This window comes from Salvelinus fontinalis, chromosome 19 (genome assembly GCF_029448725.1).
Source record: "Salvelinus fontinalis isolate EN_2023a chromosome 19, ASM2944872v1, whole genome shotgun sequence".
Lineage (NCBI taxonomy): Eukaryota > Metazoa > Chordata > Actinopteri > Salmoniformes > Salmonidae > Salvelinus > Salvelinus fontinalis.
In genome coordinates, this window is record NC_074683.1 from 12676382 (window position 1) to 12689512 (window position 13131).

A 13131-nucleotide genomic window follows, 5' to 3' on the forward strand; every position below is an offset into this window, starting at 1 on the left:
CTTCAAGCGTAGCCTAGCCCAGGAGTGGGCTGGATCTTTCTCCCCACACCGCTCGCGTCTGCACACCCGTGGCTGCCTGCGCGCACAGCCGGGTGTCATGACTCACTGTGTCACACATGAAAAGGCGGCACTCTTCCTCCTCCTCTACACACTGCAAGGCTCTGTGTAACGCCCTTGGTGATATGGCTATATATAGAGGGGAGAGAAGAAGCTAGACAAAGAAGAAAACAGTATTTTCGGTGCTGTATGGCTGACTCTGTTGAGTGCCCCCTGTGTAAGGGTTAAGAAGAGGGGCGGATGGACGCGGCGGGTTGGTTATGTAGGCGGGAGTTTCAATGTTGCCATGAGGATTACTCACTAGGGCTGTGGCGGTCATGTAATTTTGGATGATGGTAATTGGCCAGCCAAATGACCCCGATTCACGTAACAACCGCACAAATAGCAAAATAAATAAATATAGATATTTAGACACATATTTTCAGCTTTCCTCAGCTCTCGACTGCATTTACTGTCATAGAGATAGAATGGGCTTCCCTATTCCAGTCAATGATGGCATAATGGATGGGCTGGCGGCCATTGCGCTTGTACCCATAGGAGCAAAGCAGGAAGTGTAACCAGCAATATGTGCTGTGATTTGTTGATGCAACTCAACTGACATTACAAAAAATACATTACATTGCATGAGCTACATCAGTGAACACACAATTTGAAGGAACGTCGTACATTACAATGGAAATGATTGCATCACATTACCAGGAAGCCGTTGCGAGTGTACCCATGAGTTTACCAGTCAAATTGCCAACCGCATGAATATCTGTCCGTAATGTCTTCAGTCAGCTGTTTGTGCCCTAAAAAATTGATAGTTATTTTATTTTCATGACAGTCTTCATCCATAACCATCGTTTACACGGTTAAATGGTAATTGTTCCAGCCCTATCGCTCAAATCCTTTCCTTAAAAGTAGAAAGACTGCTGTGTCTGGAATAGTTGGAATTCCACCTGATGGCCACCTTTTAGCCGTGCTTTCATAACGATGAGCAATCCCAGTCAGGTGTGTCGGGAATTCGCTCCAAAAAGGCAACAGTACTGCACCGACTGGAGAAAAGAAAGAAAACAAAAAGGAACGTCAGCGTTCGCTTGAAAACGAGTGTGGCAGGTGCATGCTGGTCTGGAGTGCATGTGTGAGCACTTCGTTCGCTCAGAGGGAACATTTTAATTTGATCCGTGTTTTTAAACAGGTCGCATTCATTCCACCCTGGAACTTTCTGGTTTAGTGTTGCTATGCTCACCTTTTGGATGTTTGTGGGGAAGCCGTGGCGTTACTGTGAAACATCGTTAAATGCTGTGGTTTTCAGAAACATTTCATCAAAATGCAGAGAAGGCCTGCGCCTGATTCCGGCATTCCAGGACAAACGCGTATCACTGGCATGATAGACGGACTATGTATCTCAATAAAATCTCATTAAATTTCCAAGCCGGCCATGTGTAGATATGACCTTTGATTATTTCATTGTTCAATTGCTGATAGGGCAAAGGGTTCTGGTCACACCTCGTAGTAACTACCGAATCTGGGTTCGGGAGTTGTTCAAAAAAATGTTTTTGCAGTACATTCCAAAACCCATGTCGGCTGACATCCGTTTGCAATTCCTGAGGTGAAATGCAGAAGGACTGTACTCCCTGTGCTTTTGAATGGACAATTACAAACATATGACTTTATAAGTGGTTGGAATGCAGGCATTTTATCATAACCAGCTATGCCATCAGATAATGTCATTTTCTCCTAATGTTTGGTGAGGGTGGCTGTTTTTTCCAGTTTATTCCATTTATAGTCATAAAGGGGCTCATAGATTTGTGGGTGGAATTAATATAATACGACATTTTTCCATTATGAAATGTTATACAATAGGTGTCATTTCTTTTATATACACCATAAGAATGCTTTATAGCTTTTCCTTATCTAAAATCATCAGTAGCCTACAAAATGTCAATTCCCATTTTCTCAGTTGTTCTTACTGGTGAAGGTCACTTGTGCATATTTGATGGATGAAGTGTAGGTAAATACATTTTGCGACTAAGACAAAACAGCAGTCTCTGATTGTAATAGTCAATCCTGCTGCTTCTCAGTGTTCTCGTTTCAGTACTGTTAATTCGTCTCGCCCTCTCTCTCCCGTTCTCTGCTATCATCAAGGTCATGTCACAATGAGGAGATACTGTTTCTGAATGGCCTGTTATAATGTAATGGGGAGAATAAAACGTGTCAGAAGAATGAGAAACGCAGTGTGGACGAGCAGCCGGTTCCTGTTTTGCCCACCGATTGCTCTCGTCCGCCTTGCTGAAAATGTTGAATCTATTTATACCTCTGAGATGACTTCAGTGTTTTCGGGGGGTTTGTCAGCGTGTTTTACCTCTTCCCTCTCTTTCCATAGGTCTCCCGTGTACACTCTGGTTTGTGTGTGTGCTGCAGAAAGAGGCTTTGGTTTCTAGGTGACATCAATCTCCAAGCCCAGTTTTGGTTCACAAATGCTGTTCTTGCTTCCTTAGCTTGTGCTGCACCGCCCTCCAATTCTCTTCTTCAGCGGTAAAGGGCGCCAAGACTCTCAAAGGCATTAAACTCTGGTTATTATTTGGTTGGCTGTCATGGTGTCATAGAATTCTTCGGGTTAGGCTGTCTGCATTATTTAGCGACTATTGTAAAGTAAAATGTTCAATGTTATGTAATATGGCTTGAAACACCTTTGTTGTTTGCCCTTGTTGGCAGCGATCATAGGCAATCAGAGGAAAGGGAAATGATTCTAAATGGCATTGACACCCTAAAATAACCTTTTACTTTGGCACATTTACTGTATCTGTTGTCAAATGACACACAATGTTGGATAGTACGCTACCTTTGTCCAGAACAATAAAAACATTTTGTCTTTGGTCAAAAGAACTGCGCTATATGAATGTTTTACTCGAGACATGGACCGTGCAGACTTAATCAACCCAAAAGTCTTTGGTGTCACTTTCATCTCCTTTCCCCTGTCTCTCATACATCCTCACACCCTCTTCCTCGAACTTACAGCTTTCGCTCATGGCGCCACTTCCATGGAGACCAGACCAGACCCGTGCCCCCGTCACCCTTCTCCATGTCCACCACCAGGGCCTCTGAACTTGACTCTCGAAACAACGGTTTCTTTGTCACAGACCTAGGTGCAATGAAAGCTGTGCCAAAATGAAGACTGCGGTACTGGAGGCATACATTAGTTTTTAGCACCTTTCACTGATCTCTCACTTTGTAATGTGCGATCCGCAGTGCTGGCCATTCTATTAGGGCCTTTTTAATTAAGGAGCTGAGTTTCCCAGTCAAGTCAGTAATGTATATGTGGAACTCAGTTCACTCCATTTTTCTCAGTTCACTCTCAGTTCACGTTCACAGAATTTTTTCTCCCTGGGGAAGTACAGTGTCTGCATTTGTTTTACCCGGCGATGTTTGTCGAATACAGTACAATACCGCTATATTAAATCCCCGCGAGGACAATTTAGAAGGCGTCGTCACAAGAACACAATTACATGTCCTTCATGTAGGCTACTATTCACACAACATAATGTCGTTCTACATTACAGTACAATATACTAAGTGCAATACGGTTGGTAATACGATTTTAACATTATGCAGTTTTATCACAATTAAATTAAACCCTATCTGAATTACAGCATGAGGGTGAAAGGAAAAGCTGCCAGTGGACATGACCAGACACAAACTCTGCTTCCATCTGGTTCCTCCTCGTCAGTTACAGATGTCGACGAGGGCAGTTGAGCAGAGATGTATTAGCCGTTCTTTCACTTCTAATCTCTCTGTCAAGGCAATGGACAACGTACCGCGTGAATGTTTTTAGGGCTTTGTATTGGAATACAAAACCACATCAGACAAAAGGCACTTAACGAGATGATTATCTTTTAATGGGGTGAGGTGACACTGCTCTCCCCCATCAGACAGAACTTGATGGTCCAGATAGATGTTGTCACAATCGAACAGAAAGGGCATTGGGGAGTGGTGGTGAAGACAGCGAGGCTAGGCTTCTGTAGTGACCTTCACACACACACAGACCACAAGCCTCAATGTAAAGCGTATGCCGAGGAAGGCCGCGATTGCCTTTAAATGGCAGGATAACCCGCATGCTTTGCCTGGGGTTTGACCATCTGGAGGTCGCAGTTTCGTTAACAGTTAGCTGTTTGTTTGGGATTAGCGAGCCAAACGGCTCTTCTTATGATTCACTGTCGCAGCGCAGCGAGAGCTACGCTCGTTGCTAGGCTAACGATGCAGCTTCAGACCCACACTGTGTTTCTTTATACATATAATCTGCCTTCCTAGGCTTATTTTCAACCAAAATCGAGTGAATAAAACAACACAATGAAGAGACTGAAATATGTGAACATATACATCACAATGGACTTGGGGTAGTTTATTCCATGTGTAACTCTGTGTTGTTGTCTGTGTAACACTGCTTTGCTTTATCTTGGCCAGGTCGCAGTTGTAAATGAGAACTTGTTCTCAGCTAGCCTACCTGGTTAAATAAAGGTGAATTTTTTTTGTTTGTAAGGATGCGGACTTCCCGTCAAAGCATGTCCCGCTTAGACTATCTCTTTTATTTATAGGAAGCTGCATGTTGTCCTCGTGAAGGAGGTGTTTTTAGCCTGTTTGAAGTCACTGGCATGCCATCGGGCTGCTCATGCAGTAGACTGTGGTGGTATACAGTAGCATCAGTAGGGATATCTGAATGCATACTGGGGCTCTCTCGTGGTCAGGACTACTAATGCTTATCTTGATGCATATGAGTCTGAAAGAAACCGTCATTGTATGGACTCGGTGAGTTTGTTTACAATAACCGTGTTGGGAAGTATGTGCTTACATGTGAGATTGAGTGTGTTGGTGTATTTTCGCTCTCCTTTGCGCTCTACAAAGTGTGTGCATGTGTATGTCCTTCTGTGTGTTTGCCTGTGTGTCTGTCTGTTCGCGCACACACTCCAGGTTCCACCGCAGAGACTCGAGCTGTCTGTTTTAGCCGCTGCTGCACTCGGCGCAGATGTTATCTGAGTGACCTCTGCAGACAAAAGGGGGCGACTTTAATTATCTGAACAACATCTGGATATAGGGTAGAGAGAGGGACATGTCCTGGAGGTCAGTGCTAGTAATTGAAACGTAAACAAGACACGGGCGAGCAGAGGGAAGGGGGGACTACACGCCTCTGTTGTTAATCTGCTTTCCCTCTTTTTTTTTTTGTGGTCCGTTTTTTTTCTTTTCTCTTTCTGCCTTTTTTCAACCTCCACCCATCTGTCTTTTTCTCCCGTTCCATTTCCATTCTTTCTCTCCCGTTCCATTTCCATTTTACATTGTAGTCATTTAGCAGAGTGACTTACAGTTAGTCCATTCATTCCATGACCTTGCTTATGAAATTCTTTCTCCTTTTAAAGTCGTCTGGCTGATGCACAATGGCTGAGCGCGCACACGTGTAAACTCAGACCTCGTCCCGATGGCTGAGTGTGTGTCTCATCTGATGGCTGTGTGTGTGTGTGTGTGTGTGTGTGTGTGTGTGTGTGTGTGTGTGTGTGTGTGTGTGTGTGTGTGTGTGTGTGTGTGTGTGTGTGTGTGTGTGTGTGTGTGTGTGTGTCGTCCTGCTCCCTGTCCTCGGAAAAGGCCAAGAGCCACAATGACATTAAATTGGCACTGAGTGGAGAGAGATTTTATGTACTACTCTCACTGTGACTCTGGATAAATATTTCTCCACTTGGCATATTCAATCTGTTTTCTTTGATCATATTTAGGACTTTTTTTGGCCTACCTATTGTTCCTGCTCTAAGGATTTGTTGAATTTATCTACAGTTTATCGTCAAAAAGCCTATCGGTAGGCAAATTAGGAAGCCAAATGAACGTCTCTCTTACCAATACGATTCGGTAGGCTACTGACGAGTCACTCACTTTGAAGTCACTGTCTCGCAAGTCCTGATGGACTTCATATCAAAAATACAAAAGAGATCTTTAGTTTACTTGTCCCGATGCGGTACCATGGACATATGACTACACTGTATGATTTATGAATGGAAATGATACAAGAGATCGACTTTGTTCAGCCAGTTCAACACCTTTTGTAAACCCATCAAGCTTACTGTTCGTCAATCAAAGTGGAGTAAATAGCCTATGCTTCACTACTCCGTGGCTGCATATGAAACACGCCAGGGGCCAACGTACATTTTCCCCCCTACTGGCTCAGACATGGTGTAGTTCTTAAACGCATTGGGGTCATTCAAGCTACAGGTAGCCTAGTGGTTAGAGCGCTGGGCGTGTAACCGAAAGGTTGCTAGATCGAATCCTTGAGCTGACAAGGTAAAAATCTGTTGTTCTGCCCCTGAACAAGGCAGTTAACCTACCGTTCCTAGGCTGTCATTGTAAATAATAATTTTTTCTTAACTGACTTGCCTAGTTAAATAAAATAAAATAAATTAGAATTCAGGGCATGTAGGTTAGCATGCTTTCTCTCTATATTTAGCTATCAATAGGCTACATTTGGTTATGATGATATTTATTAAAAAGCTGTGTAATATAATTTATTCTTTAGAATGGCATTGTATTAATTGCATTCATTTTTGTTTTCTAAAGTATGTAATTTTGAGAAGATTTGAAAATAGGACGCTGCCCCTTTAAGACAAACGTTTCAAAAAAGATATCAACATGGCTACGTTAGTCAAGCAATGCTAGGTGTCTTTTTGTAGCTTTCTTTTTGCAGACTATCAACAGTAGCCAGCATATTGGTAGTATGTTCACTATTGAAGGTTTACCTTTGTAAATCACTTTCCCTAAAATAAAAAAGCTCAGCGAGTACATTGATGGGCGCTTCGTTTTGCTCTAGATAGTTTGCGTGTGCTGTGTGAAGGCATCAACTCGAGTGCTCGAGAAGTTGTGACTCGCAGGAGCGTGGTGGTGCTTGAATGAAAAGCCACCGTATTGCTCAAATACAAATAGTTAGACATTTACGCATGTAGTCTTCAATGGTAGACTGCGACAGAACAGGTAAATGTTGAACTGGAATGCAAAAATATGTTGATAATTTACTAGCCCTATTGGGCCAGTGACTGACGAGATCCACTGGCCGGAGATATGTTTTTACTTGCCCCGGGTCATGGTTAATGTTGGACCTTGCACGCGAAAGAAAATAGGCATAAATGAATGTGCCAGAAAACAATAGGCTAAGTGGATTTCGACTCATCGTTACCACAATTATATGGGACATAGCAGGGTCTCCCCTACGCGGGTGCACATGCCCAGTTGTTACCAATGTCCACTGCTGTGGCAGTCGACTACATAAAATAATGATATAAAATATTCACAAATATTTTAGGTGGTAAAGTACACATAGTACTTTTGCCAAAAATGTGTCATTCCCGTGCGCTTTCAATAAAACACAATTCAAATTCAAACATGAATTCACTGACAACAGAGCAGAGCGAGGCTTGCATCTAGCAACATCACTAGTCACGTGACCCGTTTATGCAGCTGTTTCAGTACAGCACTACAGAGAGAGAGAGAGAGAAATGGGGAGAGGGCAAACTCCATTGAACTAGTTTCAATGTATGGAATCACTTGGGAGTTTCTGGATTTTGGGTAAACTTCTCCTTTAGGGTGGAAAAAGTAGCTGGTTGAAAATGACTAATCGGCGGTATAGCTGAAAGCCGGTGCTAGTGGAAAACACTAATCTGTATTTGATGCCCAGCATTTTACAGTAAATGTAAATGCAAAATGGGTCCTTCGAGGAATGACCTTTACCTCAGGCTTGAAGTGCTTTCTCCACGTGTCCTCCACTTGGCTTAGTTTGAGGTTAAGGGAAGGTCAACACAACAAGGGGAAGAACACCAATGCATCAGACACTCCATTTTAGAGGGATTTCCCATTGATCCAAGGACCCTATTTTGTTTAAAATCTTATTTTGTTTTGTGATGAACTTGGAGGGCATCCATTTACTGTGAAACTTGAGTGATACTGCGCTCTCGCCATTGGCCCGTAGGTTTAGACACTGTCAATTATATGGGAACATGGGCCAGCTGATGGTGATTTAATTGGACAGGGGCATGTGTGAGCACGCTGGAAACACAAAGGCGCTTTGTTTAAGGAGAAGAGAAGTGTCGTCTGGAGGACTTGGCGGAACAGAAAGCGAAACTATCAACGGCTCTGTAGCTTCTTAATTGCTGCAAGAGGGGATAAACCCAACGATTAATGTGGATACTGTACCCTTTTTCTACACGCCACACTGATTGAGCTAGGATTGTTGTGATTGATGCTGGAGTGTACAGATATCCAAATCACATCCACAGAAGTTGACCCGTTAAAACGTTACCTCTTCAGGTTCAGCCCTTATACACCTTTTTTTAATCTCGTACCAAACAAACGTTTTGAGATGATGGAGGGAGGGAGAGCATGGGATTTTTGATTTTTTTGTTGTTGCGGAGACTCCTTACCAGGGAGAAGGCAGCACAAAAGGCCTCGCGAGGTAAAAATATGAACCTCTTTGATCTTGATGACAGATGCGCAGTGCTGATGCAGTGCTGATGCTGTGCTAAAGCCGAGCGCTAGCTCTCTCCTTTTCTCCCACTCTCCATCCCTCCTCCTCCACCATGGCACTCTCCTCTCGCACTTGCTAGCCCACCCACGCTATCACGGCTCTCCAGACTTACGCACGTTTGTTTATGATTAACTGCCTAGCGTCTTTTCATGTATCTTTTCCGTGTCCTTCGAGAGGATGCCAAAAGCAAATATGCAACATGTGTCAGTCAACAATTAGCGAAGTGATGTATAGAACGGCGAGGGAATGCACCAATTTGTAAGTCGCTCTGGATAAGAGCGTCTGCTAAATGACTTAAATGTAAATGTAAATGTAAATGGAAAAGAGGATTCTCTCTCTCATGGGCGTGGACTAGGTCAATCCTGGACTGGATCAGCCAACCAGCAGGTGAGAAGGTCCATTGCTTTGATGAACCGTTCTCTTTTTCCACACAGGTAGACTGCATCTCTTTTCTCTGGGTGAACAGCAGCTTACTTGCTGCCTCTACTCTGCACCAGTGTGGCGAGGCAAGGCTTCTCACCGTGGCACTAGCTACGCAGTAATAATTCAGTGCTCGCTGTGGTGGGCAAATAAAGGGATGATGTGTTAGTTCCATGCTGCGATCCGGAGACAAACATACGGGTAAAAGTGCTCATAGTTAAACAAGTTCTCCCTGGTGTCATATGAACGCCTAGTGTGTTTGTCTGTCTGTATTTGTGTGTGTGCACACGAGAACTGTTTGTGTAGTCTGCTGCTGACTGTACATCAGCCTTGACAACTGCTACTCTGAGAGACTGGAAGCGGGCGTACCACAGGCACAGCTGGCACCACAGAATCCTACGAACCCTAACATGCCCGCAGAGGAGGGCAAACAGACCGTTACCAACCGAAGGGTCATACTTCACAACCAAAGCCATCTTGAGTCACTTAAAGAGTTTTCCACACTATTGCAAACTGCGTGTGATGGATATTTTAGCACTGAAAGGTAGACTAGAATTACAGTATTTGTTCAAGTGTTACTCCAACTCCCAATCTCATCTCCCCCACACAAAATCATCAATTAACCTCTGACTGAGGGAACGTAGTAATCACTGAGAGGATTCTCTGCCGTTCCATTCCCTCTATGATCAAATTGGCATGAGCACAGAAGCTGTGTTTTACTGGGCTCTGGTTGGTAGCTCCGGCGGAGTGATTTAGCTGGTGTAATCCCTGACTCCTCTTGTTTCCTCTGGTTTAAGAGAACGGAGTTCAAGCCGATCCTCTCCTTTTCATCCCGGGCTGTGAATCGCTCAGGCTGTTTGGGCCATAAGCCAGGCTTAAACTGAGATCCTGATGCCCGACGCGGGGCTCACTTCAGTGTACCCCACTTACAGATCTTATCTTTTTATTTTACATTGCCCCTACTTAAGGTCCTGGCTAAAACCCAGTGAAACTTTGGCGGTTTATAAAAAAATATATACTTTGGGAGTATATTACATATGCACCGATTTTAAATCCAGCTGTATGCATGTTTTTTAAATGTCTGGATGTTGGAGGGTTAAAAAGGGATGCATTGAACTCTAGAGGTTACTTGACCAGCGAACTGTGAATCCAACCAGCAACACCTGCTGTTAACGAGGAATCACTCTCCCTGTCGGAAATCAGCAGCAGGAATCTTTATGTGCCATACACAGCCAAGCTCACCACACTGGGCCTCAGCGCACTCCACAGATCTGCTTACTCACAGATCAATGGCAATTTACAGCTGTACTTGAACTATTATGTAGTTGTGAATACAGCGCTGCCAGTTGCCTGTTTGATCGTGGAGCTTGGTTTGAACAACCCTCATGGTGAGTGTAAACGGGACCTCTGTAGTAGGTTTGAAAATGCCTCTCTGGAAGTGGGTGTGTGAGAGATACATTCTTATAACAGAGGTCTCCGTTCGGGTATGCAGAGCATCTGACCTGTTTGTGATGCCCACGCTGATCATGAGAAATGGGCGCCCGGACGGAGAGCGTGAGACGGTGTCAGGTCGGCTGAGCCCTGCTCTTCTCGTCGGCGACATGCAGCAGCAACTGCACAGCCTCCGACTGCATTACATGGCCTACATCCCACAGCTCTAAAAGTATCATAGTACTTAGTACATAGCCTAACAGCAATATTTTATATAGCCTGAAAGCTAGGGATCTGTGTTTTTTGTACCATAGTTTATCATTTAGTATGTTTCCCTGTGCTGTGTTGTCGCCTTAAATGCAAGGCATCATAAGTGCATCATTATACTTCTACATGGCACAGTTGCTACCGACAAACTGAACGTTACAATACAGCATTACATGCATTCCAGTAATACTAACATTTTGAACATAATTTGGCATATTATGTTATCCAGAGCAGCTTACAGTGTATATTAAAGCTACTCCACCCGATGACTGTAATGTTTCTGTTGGTTCACTCTCTCTGCTTTGCTTTCCCTGTAACCACGGAGAGCTCAAATCTAATTAGCTATGGCTTTTGGCTTTAAATTTTCTTCCCTCCACAAACATTATAGCAATTGAATTTAATTTATTTGGGGTAAGAGACATATACAACAAAATGTATAATGTGGACCCAGAGGATATCGCTTATAAATATTAATTAAAACGCTTGTTTCCAAAGTAATCCTCGATGGTAAAAACTATAACACATAAAGATTAAAAGGCAAGACAAAATTACTAACAACCATAAGTATATTCATTTATATTGACATCCTAAAAAGTGGTACTATTCACTGCACTTCTCCCTAACCTTAAAATGCAACCATATTAATTTCACATTTCGACCTTAAAAAACGATCTATTCATTGCACATCATACCTATCATTCAAATAAATACACCTGACCAGCCGTAGGTTACACAAGGGAGTGGTTTCTCTTACTTAGACAACCTTAGCCTGCTTTTTAAAGCTATTTCTACTGTTTTTTTGGTCTATTCCATAGACAAATGCCTGTATAGAAAAACGTGCTCCGCGCAGTACTGTTTACTCTTGGGATTTTACAATACGGAACACTAGCTCTGGTATTGTAACTGTGTTGGGGCACGATCATTTAAGATGTCAAACATATGATCAAGTTTGTTGGTCCACTCCGGACTCCAAAGGCAACAAGCCCACCTCCTGAAACTCCTGTACCCCTATGTGGTCCTGCGGGGGACATTCAGCATATACCTGATAACATTATTCTGCATGACCTGCATTCTCTTTTTCAGCTTTTTTGATAGCACACTATACCAAGTAGAGCAGGCATAATCAAAATGACACTGAATCAAGTTTGAGACAAGTCGTTTCTTAACTTTAACGTTAAAATATCTAGTGTTACGATATAAACATTTCAATTTGTTCGCCATTTTAGAAACACATTTTGCAGCAGTCAGGTCTCCAGAAAGGGATTGATCAAGGGACACGCCAAGATAAGTTACACTTGTTTTAGATTCAATCTCCTTGCCTGCACAGTTGACCTTTATCTTGTCAGCCCTAAGCAATCTAAGTTTTGTTCCAAATGTAGCGACAATTTGTCGTCAGTCAACCTATCTCTAACAAAATGTAATTCCTTACTCAAGGTCTCCTCTATGTAAACTGTATCCTTCCCTGATACCAGTATGGAAATGACAAACCAACAATATACATTTTTGCCCAGTGCAAACCCAAATTAAATCAGCTTTTGTTTCCTCTCCACTGAGAATAAGTTGTGGACTGCCAGGCCACTGCTGGGCTGCATTTGCATGTTTTGTTGTGATGGGAGTGACTAAAATGTCTCAAAGGGATCAGAGCAAACCAGTAGTGAGATGTAGAAGATGATGGGTCGTAATCTGCCTGATATGTCTGGCCGGTGGCAAGCTTGTGTGAAAATGTGTCTACTGTGTGTGCACACGGTACCAATGTATTCCTCTCGGGGTTGACTTCTACGTGTGAGAACCCTGACTTCTTCAGAGAGCCACTCTCTGACAATAGTCAGATAAAGGTCCTTGGAGAAGGGGGGGGGGGCTCGAGGCTGAATACGTTTAGCAACACCAGTGGAAAGGGGCCCAAATGCAAGAAGGGTACCATACTTGTGAATCTCCCTCTTTTTCTTCCCCCATCACTGCTGAGGTCCAAAAAGCTGACTATCAGCCAGAAAAGCCTATGTGTGCTTTTATGTTGTGGGCAAACCAAAAAGATCCCACGTTTTGTTAGATTTTTTGTCTTCCCCCTCTTAGATATTTGGCTGACTTAAAATGGAAGCCCCAGATGCACCCAACTCCCTCCCTACATCGCGCCTGACTGTCAGAGCCTGAACGCTTGGCAGTGCCACCCAGGCTTGGTGTCTTTTGCGGTTCACTTCACCCGGGTCTGACATGTGGTGCAAAAGGGTTTCGCTTTAAATAACAATCCCAGGATCTTCAAAGTGATGAGTGTCATCAACCTTTAGGGGTTTCTATCTGACTGGAGATGGCGTGCCGGAATTAAGATCACTTCTGTTTTTCCATCTCAAACATTTGTCATCTATTTGTCCATTGCTTAATTGCATTGCCTCATTGGCTGAGGAGTCAAGGGAAAGGAGGCCTCACAC

The 13131-nt window shown here is 43.5% G+C and overlaps 1 protein-coding gene across 5 annotated transcripts in view; it reads left to right on the forward strand.

The window, feature by feature from the left end:
• The window catches only part of adarb1b (adenosine deaminase RNA specific B1b), a 187022-nt gene that overhangs the window by 35051 nt on the left and 138840 nt on the right, over nt 1-13131 (forward strand). The window contains exon 1 of one of the 5 annotated variants that reach the window (XM_055870830.1): nt 8909-8977. The exons of the other annotated variants lie outside the window; for them this stretch is intronic. The gene's annotated coding sequence lies outside the window, so the exon portion shown is untranslated. Of the gene's footprint in view, nt 1-8908; nt 8978-13131 lie in introns of those variants that run through there. 5 annotated transcript variants of the gene reach the window in all.